This window comes from Chiloscyllium plagiosum, unplaced genomic scaffold (assembly GCF_037043375.1).
Source record: "Chiloscyllium plagiosum isolate Xiang-an unplaced genomic scaffold, Cpla_swu_hap1 HiC_scaffold_14, whole genome shotgun sequence".
Classification (NCBI taxonomy): Eukaryota; Metazoa; Chordata; class Chondrichthyes; order Orectolobiformes; family Hemiscylliidae; genus Chiloscyllium; species Chiloscyllium plagiosum.
The window spans coordinates 53,572,049-53,588,898 of NW_028270152.1; positions in this window are offsets into that span (position 1 = coordinate 53,572,049).

A 16,850-nucleotide genomic window follows, 5' to 3' on the forward strand; every position below is an offset into this window, starting at 1 on the left:
ATGTCATCTCTTGAATATATCCAGCTGAAAACATCAATCCCAGTTACAACAATCACCAACTACTTTCAGACTAATTGCTGATTGATTTTTATTGATTCTTACTGGGACTACATAAATGTCTGATTGTTTCCAGAGTTGTTTAAACTTACTGAATTTTATAAAACATGACAGGTGACTTAGTTCTGACTTAAATGTTACTGCCCAAACCACTTGGTCTCAAAGATTACCAATTCTAATTAAATATATTCTTTAACTCTTGGCTTGTCCCCCCATTCAATGTGCCAGCTCACTATACTGTATAAGCTGCTGTTCATTGTAAAGATTGCTGAAATCATCCTCTTTGAGTGTAGGAAACTACAGGGTCCGTTTGGTCAAGTGTTATAGAGGAAAGCTACTTCCTTGTGTTGCTAGAAGAGTTTCTTGTTGTTAGCAAGATAATTTATTGAATGAAACCAACTAGTTATAGTTTACATTGGTATGATTAGAGGTTGTTACAGTGGCTTTGAGGAGGACCGATGTTTGGTTACATTTCTTCCAAGATCCTAAGTTTTTCTGCTCCCCAAAATCCATATGAACATCATCGTAGTGTTGGTGCTTATGGCACTCCACAGTATTAACCCTTTCATGTCCAACATACTCTAACTATTAATTAACTATCACATGTATCCTTGTTATGCACTGTCTTCATACAATAACTAAAACAATTGGATGATGCTTGACCATCAGCTGAAAGCCATATATTTCCAATTTTCAATATTCACATATCTCGTAAAGAAAAATTTTCACAGAAAATAACAAAAAACAATATGTATTAGTAACACAATGATTTTCCTTTAGGATTGCACATAGCTGGAGATTGATATTCTATTCCTGGAGACCTGGCAAAACCTATTGCTCCTAGACATGGTTCCTGTAGCTTTTATCCCTATTTGCCTGCAACAGGACAAGGAGTTTGCCCTGCTATTGTCTCTGCTCAGGGGAAGGGTAATGGGGGTAAATCCAGTATTGATGAATTGGCTGATTGATGTGACAAAGTGCTCTCGATTAGATTAGATTCCCTACAGTATGGAAACAGGCCCTTCGACCCAACAAGTCCATTACTGACCCTCCAAAGAGTAATCCACCCAGACCCATATCCCTACCCTATATTTACTCCTGACTAATGCACCTAACACTATAGGCAATTTAGCATGGCCAATTCACCTGACACACACATCTTTGGATTATGGGAGGAAACTGGAGCACTCGGAGGAAACCCACGCAGACGCGGGGAGAATGTGCAAACTCCACACAGATAGTCGCCTGAGGCAGGAATTGAACCCAGGATCCTGGTGCTGTGCGGCGGCAGTGCTAACCACTGAGCCACTGTAGTGGCTCTAGGTGTGAAAGATAATTGATCAAATTAATGGTGGATGGGTTGAGGTTCATCAGAACCTCCTCCTAGACTGTTCAATCCTCCAGACAAAGACTAATAACCTCATCAGATTGGATAGAACTTAATGCGGCTTCAACATTAATGCTTTCAGAACCATTTACCTTTTCGCAGAGGGAAATCATCACAATAATGCATGAAGTGTTGCCTCAGATTGGAGAGGTTGGGCCTTTTTCTCGTATTGTTAAGAATACATTATCGGGGTTGGTCATAATCATAACATTTAGCTTTCATCCCTTTTAACAGATTTTTCAAGTTGGAAGGAATGAATCTGTTGTGTTGTCACAACAAAAAAACCTAATACCTAATTGATATGAAAAGAAAGTACAATTTTGTTTCATGTTCAATTATAACCATATTCATGGACAAAGAAGAGTTCCCTCAACTCCAAACCAACAGATGTTGGTTACTCAGAGCTGAGGAATAGTTTTGGGGGGCTAGAAAAGGAGACTGGAGAAATATTCTCTTTGAAAACAGCAGAATCTACAAGCCAAGGCCCAATCGGGTGAATGAATATCTCCAGCAGCTGTTTTCTACTAAACTGCTGAGAGACCAGGAGAAACATAAAACAAATCACAAGAGTGGATTGCTTGCTGCTATTACTGCTGGCTACGGAGAGGAAGAGATTTTGTGAGCTCTGCTACCACACAAGAAAATAAAGAAAATAAATCAACATTTTGAGAAGAGAACGAAGCACCCCAGCAACCATAATCAACATAAGGACCTTACTGTGTTTTAGAAAAAGGGAGAGGAGATCTACTTCCACCTCATAGCTGCATTTTGGGGTGGGTAAGAAAAGGAGAGGGTAAGGACAGAACTGAATAGAGGCTGCCGATTATATCTAGCTACCCCAGAGAAGATATCACCTCTGCAACTCCATCTATTGACTGCCACCTGTTGTAAATGCCAAAAAGAAATGGGAAGGCGATGACCTCGTGGTATTATCACTCGGCTATTAATCCAGAGACATAGGCAATATTCTGGGAACCTGGGTTTAAATCCTGCCAGGGTAGATAGTGGAATTTAAATTCAATAAAAGTCTGGTATTAAGAATCTAATGATGACCATGAATCCAATATTGATTGTCAGGGAAAACCTATCTAACATTCTTTTGGAAGGGAAACTGCCATTCTTACCTGGTCTGTCCTACATGTGACTCCAGACCCGCAGCAATGTTGTTGACTCTTAACTACCCTTTGGCAATAGGGACAGGCAGTAAATGCTAGCCTAGCCAGAGATACTGGTTTCCAGTGAACAAATAAAAAAAAATACCTATTTCACTTGAGACTGCCCTCATTTCCTTGCTCTTTGTCTTATCTTTGTCTCGTTTTTCTCTGTCCAAAATCAAAAAGAATTGTGAGGTGGGAAGTAATTCACCATCTTTAATTGCCCCCAAACAACCACCTTCATTAATATTATTATTAAAAAGAGAGGATATCACTCTGGAGCCCATGGCAATCCCAACATCACAATCACTGGTTGCGGAACCTAGCTACATAAATACAGGGCTGGCTGCTTCCTTGCTCCAGTGGCCCTGTTACCTTTTAGGCCTATCAGAAACAGCTGCGGGTGAAGGTCTTGGTGCACGTCAATATGAGCATTGAGACTGTGTGATGAAAGTAGGAGAAAGTAGTCCCCTCTGCCATTGTAGCAACCTCAAAAAATGTCTGGAAATGCTGCCTTTTCCCTGCAGGCTGAGTGGGAGTGATGTACTTGGTCATTGAAAAGGGGCTCAGCATGGGTGAGTTCCCTACTGATAAAGTTCCTTGAAACCATTGTGTAGTGGATAGTGATATAAAATGTCCTACTGTTTTTTTAAATCAATGAATTCCTCCTCTACTTATGCAGACAATCAGATGAGGGCTTGGGGATGGCACTTTTCCCACTTAGACTCAGGGAAAGTAGCCTCCTCCCAGTTATTCTTCCTGTACCATTAGCTTGGCCTGGGAGAGGTACTGAATTGAGCAATTAATGTGATGAAAGGATCACTTCCTTGTTAGCTATCAAGGTAAGTGCAGTCCATCTAGCACAAGTCTCCACTCTAGTTCAAGGTTGGACACATTTGTCAAAGGTCCCATACATCAGGGAATCAGTTTAAATTTCACATATGTCTGCTTTGACTGTATCCAGCAAACAAACCAAAGGCATGTCCTACTTGTACAAGATTATATATTATACATTTGAGGCATCGGGAGGGTCCAATTACTGAATGGACACCCATCTAACTTTGGCAGAAAGACCTTAGACAATGATCTTTCCCTACTGTGCCTTGGTGACAGCTCCACAAGCTTCACTGTGTTCCCTCAGCACAGAGTCCTTGGACCTTGGAACCAGTCCGCAACACTTGGTTGAGATCAACTCCTTACTATCTGCACTTCAGAATGTCCGCAGGGTCTTAATAAGTGTATACGCAGTCTCTGACAATCTGGAGACCACCAGATATGTGTCATCACTTACTGTCAATGACCAGGAAGTGAATACCTTCAGTGCCCTAATTTATGCCGAGCATTTTAGTTCTAAACATATTTTCAGCGCCAGTATATCAAGTATGTACAAAATGAGTGTAACAATGAAAGGAATTAATCAAATGCAAAATGTTTGGAGCGAATTTCAGAGACTGAGCACAGTAACAAATCAATGCTAACCCAGATACATGAATAAATTATGCAAATAGAAGAACAGTGAATAAATTTTACCCAATGTGAATGACATCTGAGCTTTGCTCTGACCTCATTGTTTTCCACATTTTTGTATGAAATAGCATCTTGGAATAGATATATTATCCCATGGAAAATGGACCACACCAAGTCAAAGGAGTCTGTTTATTTACCGTGCAGCAGTTAACACATGAGAAGTCGCTAACCTATGAATACTTATACTACAGATAGCCATTTTAAATGGATTAAGGAAATTACTGATGTGACAACATTTTCCAAACACATTCTTATCGTGTTCATTCTACTGGAATGGGTTCATTTTTAAATAAAGGTCACAATTTTGCTCCGAGCAGTTTCTTTCCCCTTCTGAAAACAAAGAACAATGTAGAGAGATTTTACTGAAGGGTCCCCATGTTCTACATTTTAAGAGTCCCATTATGTGGAGCTGACAACATCTCATGGCAGGCAGCCAAGTCTCTGAAGCAGAAAACCCATCATGATGTCTTTATTCCATTCTGTCATGGATCAGTGTCAGTGCTGGAGGCTCTGAACTGCACACAGCTTAAAACAGTTTTACAATTCATATGAAAGGGGAAAAACAGAAATGAGAAACGCTCCACCTTGGGTTTGGATCACTTGCCAATATAATCAAAATTTTCAATTTTCCAAGGCTAACCCATCAGCTACACATGCCAAACATCAAAATAACTGCATATACAATGATTTTCGGAAAACAGAATACATTCAGGGTCTTCAGTAATTGTTAATAAATTACCGAGAGCGTTTACAAAGAAGCCATTGCATGATGAGCACAGAGAAGGTGAATAGCCAATGTTTTTTTCCCCAGGATAGAGGAGTCTAAAACCAGAGGGCAAAGATTTAAGGAGAAAGGGAAAAGATTTAAAAGGCCCTGAGGGGCAACTTTTCACACAAAAGGCGGTGCATATATGGAAAAAGAGCTGCCAGAGGAAGTGGTAGAGGTGAGTACAATTGCAACATTTAAAAGATATTTGGACAGGTACATGGATAGAAAAGGCATGGAGGGATATAGGCCAAATGCAGGTAAATGGGAATAGGTCAGTTTTAGAAACTTAGGGTCGATATGGGCGAGTTGGGCTGAAGGATCTGTTTCTATGCTGTGTGATTCAATGACTCTACATTTCTATAAACAAACTGAATATATTTATTGATATCTTTGTGTTTTAATGTTTTTATTGCACTTTATTCTTGAGATGATGATGCTGGAATCATGCCATAAAGTCATGTTACCTTTTTAATAAGAAATGAGTGTTAAAAAAAAATAAAATGTCAGTCTCTGAGATAGATCAGGTAGATTCCAAATGAACTGATGCATATTGGATAGGAGACAACTCGGAATACGGATATTTTCATTGATAATATGTTACAGCAACAAATTCATATTAGCCATATAAGGAAAACACATTCGTCTGTTTATGAAATTGATTACTTGGCCAATCAATGAGCCAGATTTTCCTATGTAGATTGCAACTTCAGCCCTTATTTTTGATGAAAGAAGGAGCATCCCATTTTAGGGAGAACTGTTTTGCTTCAGACTCCCACAGAAATATGGAGCTGTAATTCCAATCTGATTGCTCTTTGGTTTGATGTTGTCAAAATACTGAATTCAAATTTGTTTTTGTATCATGGCAACTCCTCCGCACTATTAGTTTCACAGTCAAATGTTACGTTTTAAATTCTTTCAGCACACTGTGTGCCTCTTTAAGTCCGTGTTAGCTTCCATCCTCTCTTAAAGTTACAGTACACACCAACACCTTCATAACAAGGGGGCCAGGTGCCAAAGAGTGTTGGGTCAGGGTATGTGAGTGTAAGTGGTTGCCAGGGTGTGTCGTTTAGGGTGTGTGATGCAAGTATGTGGTCTGTTGAATAGTTTCTCAGGAGTTAATTTAGATATTTAGTAGTCTAACTTTCTCTGAGTAGCTATTTTAGTTAAATTAATTGGATTTTTTTAATACATGTCTCACAAACTTGATTGAGTTTTTTGAAAAGTAACAAAGAAGATTGATGAGGGCAGAGCAGTAGATGAGATCTATATGGACTTCAGTAAGGTGTCTGACAAGGTTCCCCATGGGAGACTGATTAGCAAGGTTAGATCTCATGGAATACAGGGATAACTAGCCATTTGGATACAGCACTGGTTCAAAGGTAGAAGACAGAGGGTAATGGTGGAGGGTTGTTTTTCAGACTGGAGGCCTGTGACCAGTGGAGTGCCACAAGGATCGGTGCTGGGTCCTCTACTTTTTGTTATTTACATAAATGATTTGGATGCGGGCATAAGAGGTACAGTTAGTAAGTTTGCAGATGACACCAAAATTGGAGGTGTAGTGGACAGCAAAGAGGATTACGTCAGATTACAACAGGATCTGGACCAGATGGGCCAATGGGCTGAGAAGTGGCAGATGGAGTTTAATTCAGATAAATGTGAGGTGCTGCATTTTGGGAAAGCAAATCTTAGCAGGACTTATACATTTAATGGTAAGGTCCTAGAGAGTGTTGCTGAACAAAGAGACCTTGGAGTGCAGGTTCATAGCTCCCTGAAAGTGGAGTCGCAGGTAGATAGGATAGTGAAGAAGGCATTTGATATGCTTTCCTTTATTGGTTATAGTATTGAGTAAAGGAGTTGGGAGGTCATGTTGCGGCTGTACAGGACATTGGTCAGGCCACTGTTGGAATATTGTGTGCAATTCTGGTCTCCTTCATATTGGAAAGATATCGGAAAGGGTTCAGAAAAGACTTACAAGGATGTTGCCAGGGTTGGTGGATTTGAGCTATAGGGAGAGGCTGGACAGGCTAGGGCTGTTTTCCCTGGAGCGTCGGAGGCTGAGGGGTGACCTTATAGAGGTTTACAAAATTATGAGGGGCATGGATAGGATAAATAGTCCAAGTCTTTTCCCTGGGATCGGGGAGTCCAGAACTAGAGGGCATAGTTTTAGGGTGAGAGGGGAAAGATATAAAAGAGACCTAAGGGGCAACTTTTTCACGCAGAGGGTGGTACGTGTATGGAATGAGCTACCAGAGGAAGTGGTGGAGGCTGGTGCAATTGCGACATTTAAGAAGCATTTAGATGGGTATATGAATAGGAAGGGTTTGGAGGGATATGGGCCGGGTGCTGGCAGGTGGAACTAGATTGGGTTGGGATATCTGGTCAGCATGGATGGGTTACACCTCTATGACTCTATGACATTGATGGGATGTGTGCATTGCTGACTGGCCAGCATTTATTGTTTGTTCCCAATTACCCTTGGGAAGGTGGTGGTGAGCTGATGTCTTGAACTGCTGCAATCCATGTGCTGTAGGTAGATCCACAATGCTGTTAGGGAGGGAATTTCAGGATTTGGACCCAGAGACAGTGAAGGAATGGCAATAGAATTCCAAGTCCAGATGGTGACTGGTTTGGAGGGGAATTTACAGGTGGTGATGTTAACCTATACCTGCTACCCTTGTCCTTCTAGATCAATGTGGATATAGGTTTAGAAGGTGGTGTCTGGGAATCTTTTGTGAATTTCCTCAGGGCTTCTTGTAGATAGTGCACACCACTGCTTCTGACTGTTGGTGTTGGAGAGAGTCGATGTTTGTAGATGTAGTGCTGAAAAATGGGTTGCTAGAAAAGCACAGCAGGTCAGGCAGCATCCAAGGAGCAGGAGAATCGATGTTTCGGGCATAAGCCCTTCTTCAGGAATGAGGAAGGTGTGCCAAGCAGGCTAAGATAAAAAGGTAGGAAGGAGGGACTTGGGGGAGGGGCATTGGGAATGCGATAGGTGGAAGGAGGTTAAGGTAAGGGTGATAGGCCGGAGAGCGGTTGGGGGCGGACAGGTCGGGAAGAAGATTTCAGGTCAAGAAGGCGGTGCTGAGTCCTAGGGTTGGGACTGAGATAAGGTGGGGGGAGGGGAAATGAGGAAGCTGGAGAAATCTGCATTCCCTTTGTGGATGTAGTGCCAATCAAGCGGATACTGCTAAGCTTCTTGAGTGTTGTTGGAGCTGCACCCATTGAGGCAAGAGTCCTCAACTTTCTGTTTTAAAAAGGAACTTTCAGGGGTTTCAGGCAGATAGGAATTGCCAGCAGACATACTCTGATGGGGATTGTGCGGGGTACCCATATGCAACTCTTTTCAATACTGGAGTAACAGCTGTCTGACTGTCAGAAAATCCCAGATAATTCTTCCGTTTGTCATTGCCTGGATTCCTATTGCAAATCTCCATTTTGCTCACTGAGTGAATAAGTGGAATAGTCATTCATCTGTTTCTCTGGACATTGCATTCAGGTATTCAAGACCAAACTCCCCTTCGCATATCCATTTATTAAGAAAATTGACTAAAATGTTTATTTCTGTGTCTGAAACTGTTATGTGCAACACACTTGACAATTTATCAAAAAATGATTGTTGAAGAGTATTGCCATTAATGTTTAGCAAAACAAAAGTGAAACCATGTCTTAGAGAATATCACCTCCCTGCAAAAATGTTATCAGATTTTTTAATCCTAAGTATTTTCTAGGAACATTATTTGCTCTGCTATTTCATTGGAAATGGCAAGACTTTTGTCATTTCTTGTCAGGTGATGAGCAAATGATAGTAAATTGCCAGCCTGTTTTACACCTCACTGGTTTTGCCTGAATTCAGTGAAAAAGAGAATCATCCAAAGTGTAAAATGGGCTTTGATTTGTTTTCAGTGGCCCTTCACTAGGTGATGAAAGCTAAAATTATCCCCAATAAGTCTAGTGATTGGCAATCAAGGGTTTTAAAGGCAGCACAGACAAAATAGTGTGCGAGTTCTGTGACTGAGTATCTATCCCTAGGTCAGAAGTCCTGGGTTCAAGTCCCACCTATTTTAGAGGTGTTTCATAACACAACTGAACAGATTGATTAAAAATGCCTCGAATAAAATCGTGTGATCCCTATGCAAATTTGCTTTTTCTCGATCTGCCAAGTCCAACTTGATTAGCTACTTATCATCTTCCTCAATCTCTTTCTTTCGAGATGTCCAATTGTTTATTGAATCTATTTATAATAAACACAGTAATAATCTTTCATAATTAGCTACTCTTGACATCAACAAATTCCATCAGATTTTCCTCATTGTCTGTACACTACATAACATGCCGAGTGTCAACAATACTTTCTCAATTTCCAAAGATAGAAATTGTATCTCATGACTGATGCTTCTAGCTCAAAATTATTTTAACAAACTTTTTGACAGCACTGTGTGACATTTAACCTATGAAGTATTATAAAATTCTCTAACTTGAAACCAATACATACAAAGAATATAAGTAGAATTTGCAAGAGGTCAGTTTCGATCACAGAAATATATTTCTCATATATTCATAATTCTTCAAGATATGTCTCAGAATTTGAATTACTTGGGAACAGTTTCTCTAAACATCTATTTTCACCCTTGTCAGGTTTCATTGGTGTAGCAAGGTGAACTGGCACCAACCTTCTTATCTTCTTAACTCTAAAATCTGACCTGAATCAGCCAAGTTGGCAAAATAGATTAGATTAGATTAGATTACCTAGTGTGGAAACAGGCCCTTCGGCCCAACAAGTCCACACCGACCCGCCGAAGCGCAACCCACCCATACCCCTACACCTAACACTACGGGCAATTTAGCATGGCCAATTCACCTGACCTGCACACCTTTGGACTGTGGGAGGAAACCGGAGCACCCGGAGAAAGCCCACGCAGACACGGGGAGAATGTGCAAACTCCACACAGTCAGTCGCCTGAGGCAGGAAATGAACCCGGGTCTCTGGCGCTGTGAGGCAGCAGTGCTAACCACTGTGCCACCGTGCCGCCCATAATAGAAAAGTGCAGCATAGTACTGGCCATTTGGCCCTCAATGTTGTGCCGGCCTTTTATCCTACTCCAAGATCAAACTAACCTACATACCCTTCATTGTACTACCTTTCATGTGCCCATCCAAGAGTCGCTTAAATGTCCCTAATGTATCTGACTCTACTACCACTGTAGGTTGTACATTCCATACACCCATCACTCTGACCTCTGACATATCCCCTTAACCTTCCTCCTGTCACCTTAAAGTTATGCCCCTCATGATAGACATTTCCGCCCTGGGAAAAAGTCTCTGGGTATCCACTCTATTTATGCCTCTGAACATGTTATACACCTTGATCAAGCCACCTCTCATCCTTCTTCGCTCCAATGAGAAAAGCCCTAGCTCCCTCAAACTTTCTTCATAAAACATGCCCTCCAGTCCAGAAAACATCCAGTAAATCTCCTCTGCGCCCTCTCTAAAGCTTCCACATCCTTCCTATAATGAGGTGACTAGAACTGAACACAATATTCCAAGTGTGGTCTAACCAGGGCTCTATAGAACTGCAACATAACTTCGTGGCTCTTAAACTCTATCCCCCTCCTAATGAAAGCTAACACACCATATGCCTTCTTAACAACCATGTCAATTTGGGTGGCAACTTTGAGGAATGTCTGGACGTGGATCCCAAGATCTCTCTGTTCCTCTACACTGTCAAGAATTGCCTTTAACTCTGTATTCTGCATTCAAATTAAATCTTTCAAAGTGAATGACTTCACATTTTTCCAGGTTGAGTTCCATCTGCTACTTCTCAGCCCAGTTCTGGGTCCAATTGGGTGGCAAGATGGTTCAGTGGTTCGCACTGCTGCCTCACAGCACCAGGGACCCAGATTTGATTCCAGCCATGAGGGATGTCTGTCTGGAGTTTACACATTCTCCCCATCTCTGCGTGGGTTTCCTCCCACAGTCCAAAGATGTGCAAATTAGGTGATTTGACCAAGCTAAGTTGCCCATAGTGTTTAGGGATGTGTAGGTTAGGTGCGTTCTTCAGGGAAAATGTGGAGAGATAGGGCAGGGAAATGGGTCTCTTCGGAGGGTCACTGATGACCTGTTAGGCCTGTTGGCCTGTTTCCACAGTGTAGGGATCCTATGTAGTTCTGTATCCTGTCAACATCCTGTTGCAACCTACCACAATCCTCCACACTATCCACAACTCCATCAACCTTCATATTAATGGTCTAGGCTTGCAACTCAATATCCCTTAGATTCCTGTAACTGTTTATTGTATAACCAATAACTTAAAAACATCAGTATCCTCCAATAACCTACAAACATTAATACCCTGCTCCCTTCAAGGTCAATAAATTCTCACAATTCACACTACCTTTATTTTTGAACTGGACATGTCCACTTGATTGCTCAGAGGAATATATACCCTGGGTGCAATTTCCTTGTAAGTTGCTGCCTCTGTCTCTAAATCCATGTTTGCTAAAGTGCAAAAAACACTCATGGAAATGACTGACCTAAACCCCTTCCACTCTTGATGGTTACTTCATATTCCTGGGTTTGTGAATAGTTTGAAGATGTTTCAATGAGGATGATTCCAGTAATTAACATCGTTGGACTGGGGACTGAGTATCATACTAATTGATGTTGGGATTAGAATTTCCAATTAATGAGGGTATACACCCAGCTATTCTGCAATTGACAGCTTCTAAGTGCAATTTGGAGCTTTATAGTTTGACTGTGTGATCTCAATGATAGAGCCAAATCATTCAAGTCTCGGATAGGTACATATCATGTTGTGATCGGATTGCCTCTGGCCTCTCATGTTGAGTATATTCGAGAAGTCATTTCATTTTCTGTTCCATTTCAAGGTTTTTTTAAGTCCAGTTCTAAAGTTCCAAGGAACTCTGGAAATGGAAACTTGGCCAATCTTGGACAACTATAAGTTGGAATTGGTAAAACAGAATAAAAAATATGTGAGCCCTTTTTCTGATGTAGGAACAAGAAGAATTCAGCAAATCATGTCTTAACATCCCCAAAAGACAATCTTATTTTGATGATGTTTATATCTTCCCAGGTGTACTGGCTTATGGCACACAGTAAACGAGGGGATTATGTTCTGTCACAGCTGACATCAGGATAAATCCACAGAAGAGCACTTTGCATGAAGGTCGGAAAGGGTTAATGTGGAGGAGTGTCTTATGGGCACTCACTGTGATACTGTTATGTGGATTGGTTGGACTCAGCTTAAGATCTTGAAGGAGTATGACCTACCATCTGGCTCTTCCTCATAGTATCCCTAACAATGTTTATCACAACAGTGTAATTTATACATAGTTACCATCATGAAATAAACAAGATTCTACTTCAGCAAACGCTTATTCTCGTTAGAATATCAGATGGTTTTCCTCTATTACTCGAGCCCAAGTTGACTTTGTCAATCCCTACTCTGAAAGAGCATATTGTCGGCAAGTCTATCTTATCATAAGCAATAGTCCAGCAAGTTCATATGATAAGGAGTGGTACAGATTGCTCATCCAACAGGCAACAATGTGGAGGACTCACACAGCAGAAATAACGTATATCATATTTTGTGTTGCTTAATGCTGGAAACTAGTAAAGAAAAATATGGCTGAGAAGAGACACCAGGAGAATATTAGAATAGCAGAAGGAGCACAGAATGCAGATATGAGATATAATATCAAAAACAGAATTGGCTTACAAAGCTCAGCAGTTCTGGCAGCATTTGTTGAGAGAACGCAGAGTTAATGTTTCGGGTCCAGTGACTCTAAGTTCTGAAGAACTCTGCTTTCTCTCATCAGACGCTACCAGATCTAATGAGTTTTTCTAGCTATTTCTGTTTTTGTTCTTGATTTCCAGCATCCCACAGTTCTTTCAGTTTCTGCTAGATTTGGAAGAGTAATTAAGAGACACAGAGTGTGGCGCTGGAAAAGCTCAGCCGATCTGGCAGCATCCGAGGAGCAGGAAGTTCTGCTCCTCAGATGCTGCCTGATTGGCTGTGCTTTCCCAGTGCCACACTCTTCGACTCTGGTCTCCAGCATCTGCAGTCCTCACTTTCTCCAGAATGATTAAAAGCACAGGATATGAAAAAAGCAGAGCAATAGTGTTTCCAAGAACAATCTTAAGACAGAGAAAAATAGGAACAGGCTGAGAGTAACATTAAAAAATAACTGGCAGGATGTTAACAATGGCATAAGACCTGCAATGGGTAGAGCCAGGGCTCAGAATGAGGGAATAATTGAATAAGGGAGGAAAAATAGAGAGGGAATGTCGCGACAGCATGAAGTCAATGGCAGACATAGCAGGAAATTGATTGCAAGACCATGGCAAAATAGTGTTGAGAGAAGTAGTGATGAGTAATCAGAAGGTTGAGAGCTGAACAATCATGAGATATTTTATATTTATAGATTTTGGGAGCCTGAGGGCTGATGTTGTAAGATGAATCTTAATCACTGCTCCTCCTAGTAGGTGGTGATTAAGGCATTCCTCAACATAAACCCTTCCAGATTCTCACATGCTCTTTCAATACTCAGGTGACTGCCTGTGTGGAGTTTGCATATTCTCCCTCTATCAGCGTGGGTTTCCTTCAGATGCTCCGGTTTCCTCCCACAATACAGCTTAGGTGAATTGGCCATGCTAAATTACCCACTGTGTTTGGGGATGTGTAGGTTAGGTGTATTAGTCAGGGGTAAATGTAGAGTAGTAGGGTAGGGAAATGGGTCTGGGTGGGTTACTCTTCAGAGGGTTGGTGTGGACTTGGTGGGCCAAATGGCCTATCTCCACATTGTAGAGATTCTATGATTTATATGATGTCTCCCATCTTTAAGATGTTTTTATCTATTATGAATGGTTTTGCATTCATTTATTCACATAATTACAATTACCATAACTTTCTCTTCATAAGTCTCTGACGTCACAAATTCTGGACTTCCTGTTGAAACAGACAATTTCTTTTGTGTACTATCCTGGATCTCTGAAACAGGTCATCTCTTCTTGATTGTATCCTTGACCTCTGAACATTGATCATCCTTCTCAGCAGTGGCTTCCATGCATTGTTTTGACCTACTACTTCAAACTGTGTTATAAGATTCTTATCCTCAATTCTTATCCCTACAGATAAATCTGGGTGGAAGTGTGTCAACTCCTTACCACAACATGTTGCTGAGCTTGGATGCTTTCATTCAGCTTCAATATTGGTGAAACCATGTCCACTTCCTCAGTTCCAATATTGGTGAAACCATGTCCACTTCCTCAGTTCCAATATTGATGAGACCATGTCCACTTCCTCAATTCCAATATTGGTGAAACCATGTCCACTTCCTCAATTCCAATATCGGTGAGACCATGTCCACTTCCTCAGTTCCAATATTGGTGAGACCATGTCCACTTCCTCAGTTCCAATATTGGTGAGACCATGTCCACTTCCTCAATTCCAATATTGGTGAGACCATGTCCACTTCCTCAATTCCAATATTGGTGAGACCATGTCCACTTCCTCAATTCCAATATTGGTGAAACCATGTCCACTTCCTCAATTCCAATATTGGTGAGACCATGTCCACTTCCTCAATTCCAATATTGGTGAGACCATGTCCACTTCCTCAGTTCCAATACTGATGAGACCATGTCCACTTCCTCAATTCCAATATTGGTGAGACCATGTCCACTTCCTCAGTTCCAATATTGGTGAGACCATGTCCACTTCCTCAATTCCAATATTGGTGAGACCATGTCCACTTCCTCAGTTCCAATATTGATGAGACCATGTCCACTTCCTCAGTTCCAATATTGATGAGACCATGTCCATTTCCTCAGTTCTGCTTCTTGCTCAGCAATTTCTTTTTTGTAGAATCGTGAATCACTTCATTTGGGCAATTTTCTGTTTGCGACAGCATTCTTGATCTCTGAACCAGGCAATGTCTTTTTGACTGTATCTGGAATCTGGGGATTTTAATCATCTCACCTCAATAGTGGCTTCCATGGAATTGAACACCATCTCTTCAATCTGTATGAGCAGATTTTTCCCTCAAGCTGCTTGTAAATCTAAGTTGATTTATGATAGTCTGATTATTTAAGTCAATGATCAACTGACACCTTTCATTTCCTCTGCGAGTGCAGTATTGGTGAAATCGACACTTTCACTTCCTTACTCATCTTACTTAAAGTCTGATTTTTGCTTTATATGTTTTTTGTAATAGTACTGATGATTCTTCCAGGAAAAATACAGAAATGAATTTTGTGCTCAAGTTTATCTCACAGTACCTACTATCAGACTTGAATCAATCAATTACTTTCTCACCAAGCTGCTTCCATCAGAGTTGCCTCAGTTGAAGATTCATCAATAAACTCAATGGAGTATATGGCTCATTGATTATCTCATCATTTGTGTTTACATAGAAGCTTCAGTATTCTTGTAGTGTGAAATCTCGCCAGCATTGATATCATGGGGAAACATTTTTTATCCAATCCATTACAGTCACAGACTTCCACCTTGCAAACAGTATGAAGCCAATTTCTTATACCAACATAACTCATTTCAATGAATTCTGTCTTCTGCTTAAGTTAGCCCAAGGGTCGAAAGAGTCCTATGGAGTCCTTCAGCAGTTGTCCTTTGACAGGTCATAGCTGATTGTTCCTTGACTCATTATTCCATGGCTACTGTCCCTTGTTTTTTTGACATTATTTTATCCCATCGCTCATTTGAAGAAGACTTGGGTCAAAATATGCTTGATTGTGAAGTTAGTATAAATACCAATCTGCTTGCCTGCTCATTAGAGTTTCAATTTGTAGTATTATATGCTAATTGTTCATAACTCCTTATTGTAGCTAGAGTCTAATTATTTGAAATAAATAGTAATTCCCTTCAGTACAGAATCCTGGTCCATTCTTTCTATCAACCTGAGTCGATTAATTGGGGTTAATTGGGGAATTTTGAAACATTTAAAAATCTTTAGCTTTGTGTTGATTCTGGAAGTAATGGTGTTTGATTTCCAATGCTATCCCAGTGAGTCATAACAGCATGTTCCATAAATATTTAAACGACATGCTAGACTCTAACTGGTTCAGTAACATCATACTCCTTGATCCTTCTCAACCACCACTCTTCCCCCACCGTACCCCTGTTCAGATACATCTTTTGAAGGGGATTCTAGAAAAAGGATTTTCCCCAACTCCAAATCTTGGGATACCCTCCCACACAGTGCTACATTTATTGGATTCTCTCAAAACACACAGGGTCCTAACTCTTCATTACCAGACTACAGGCACTTCTCATATCGCTGGGTATGGGCTATTGCAAAACTGATAAGCAAATTACCTCTATGAAATAAATTGACTTCATTTCCCTGTTCTTGATAACTTAATTCATTCTTATGATTATATTTTTCATTATAAAAGGAGACTGACAAATTGCTTGTATGGATGATGGGTCTTTGCCATTACAAGCTAAAACTAAACTCAATGACCTTCTCTATTCCCATAATCTTGTAACCACTTCTGCTTTAAATATTTACCCGATTTTCCCATAACTGATATAATGGCCTCTGCTTCAACCATTATCTGTGGTGAAGCTTTACGTGGCTGCAATCCACAATAAAGCTACACGTCCCAACCTTCCCTCTCCCTTCACTCGCTTGGCAATAGCTGAAAATCAGTGACACATCACCACTGACATCAGAATCAGTGCTCATTCACATTTCGCTACAACAAATCATTTTCAGTGGAAAGTGTTCAAGTAGATTAGATTAGATTCCCTACAGTGTGGAAACAGGCCCTTCGGCCCAACAAGTCCACACCAACCCTCCGAAGACTAACCCACCCAGACCCATTTCCTTCTGACTAATGCACCGAACACTATGGGCAATTTAATATGACTCATTCACCTGACCTGCACATCTTTGGACTGTGGGAGGAAACCAGAGCA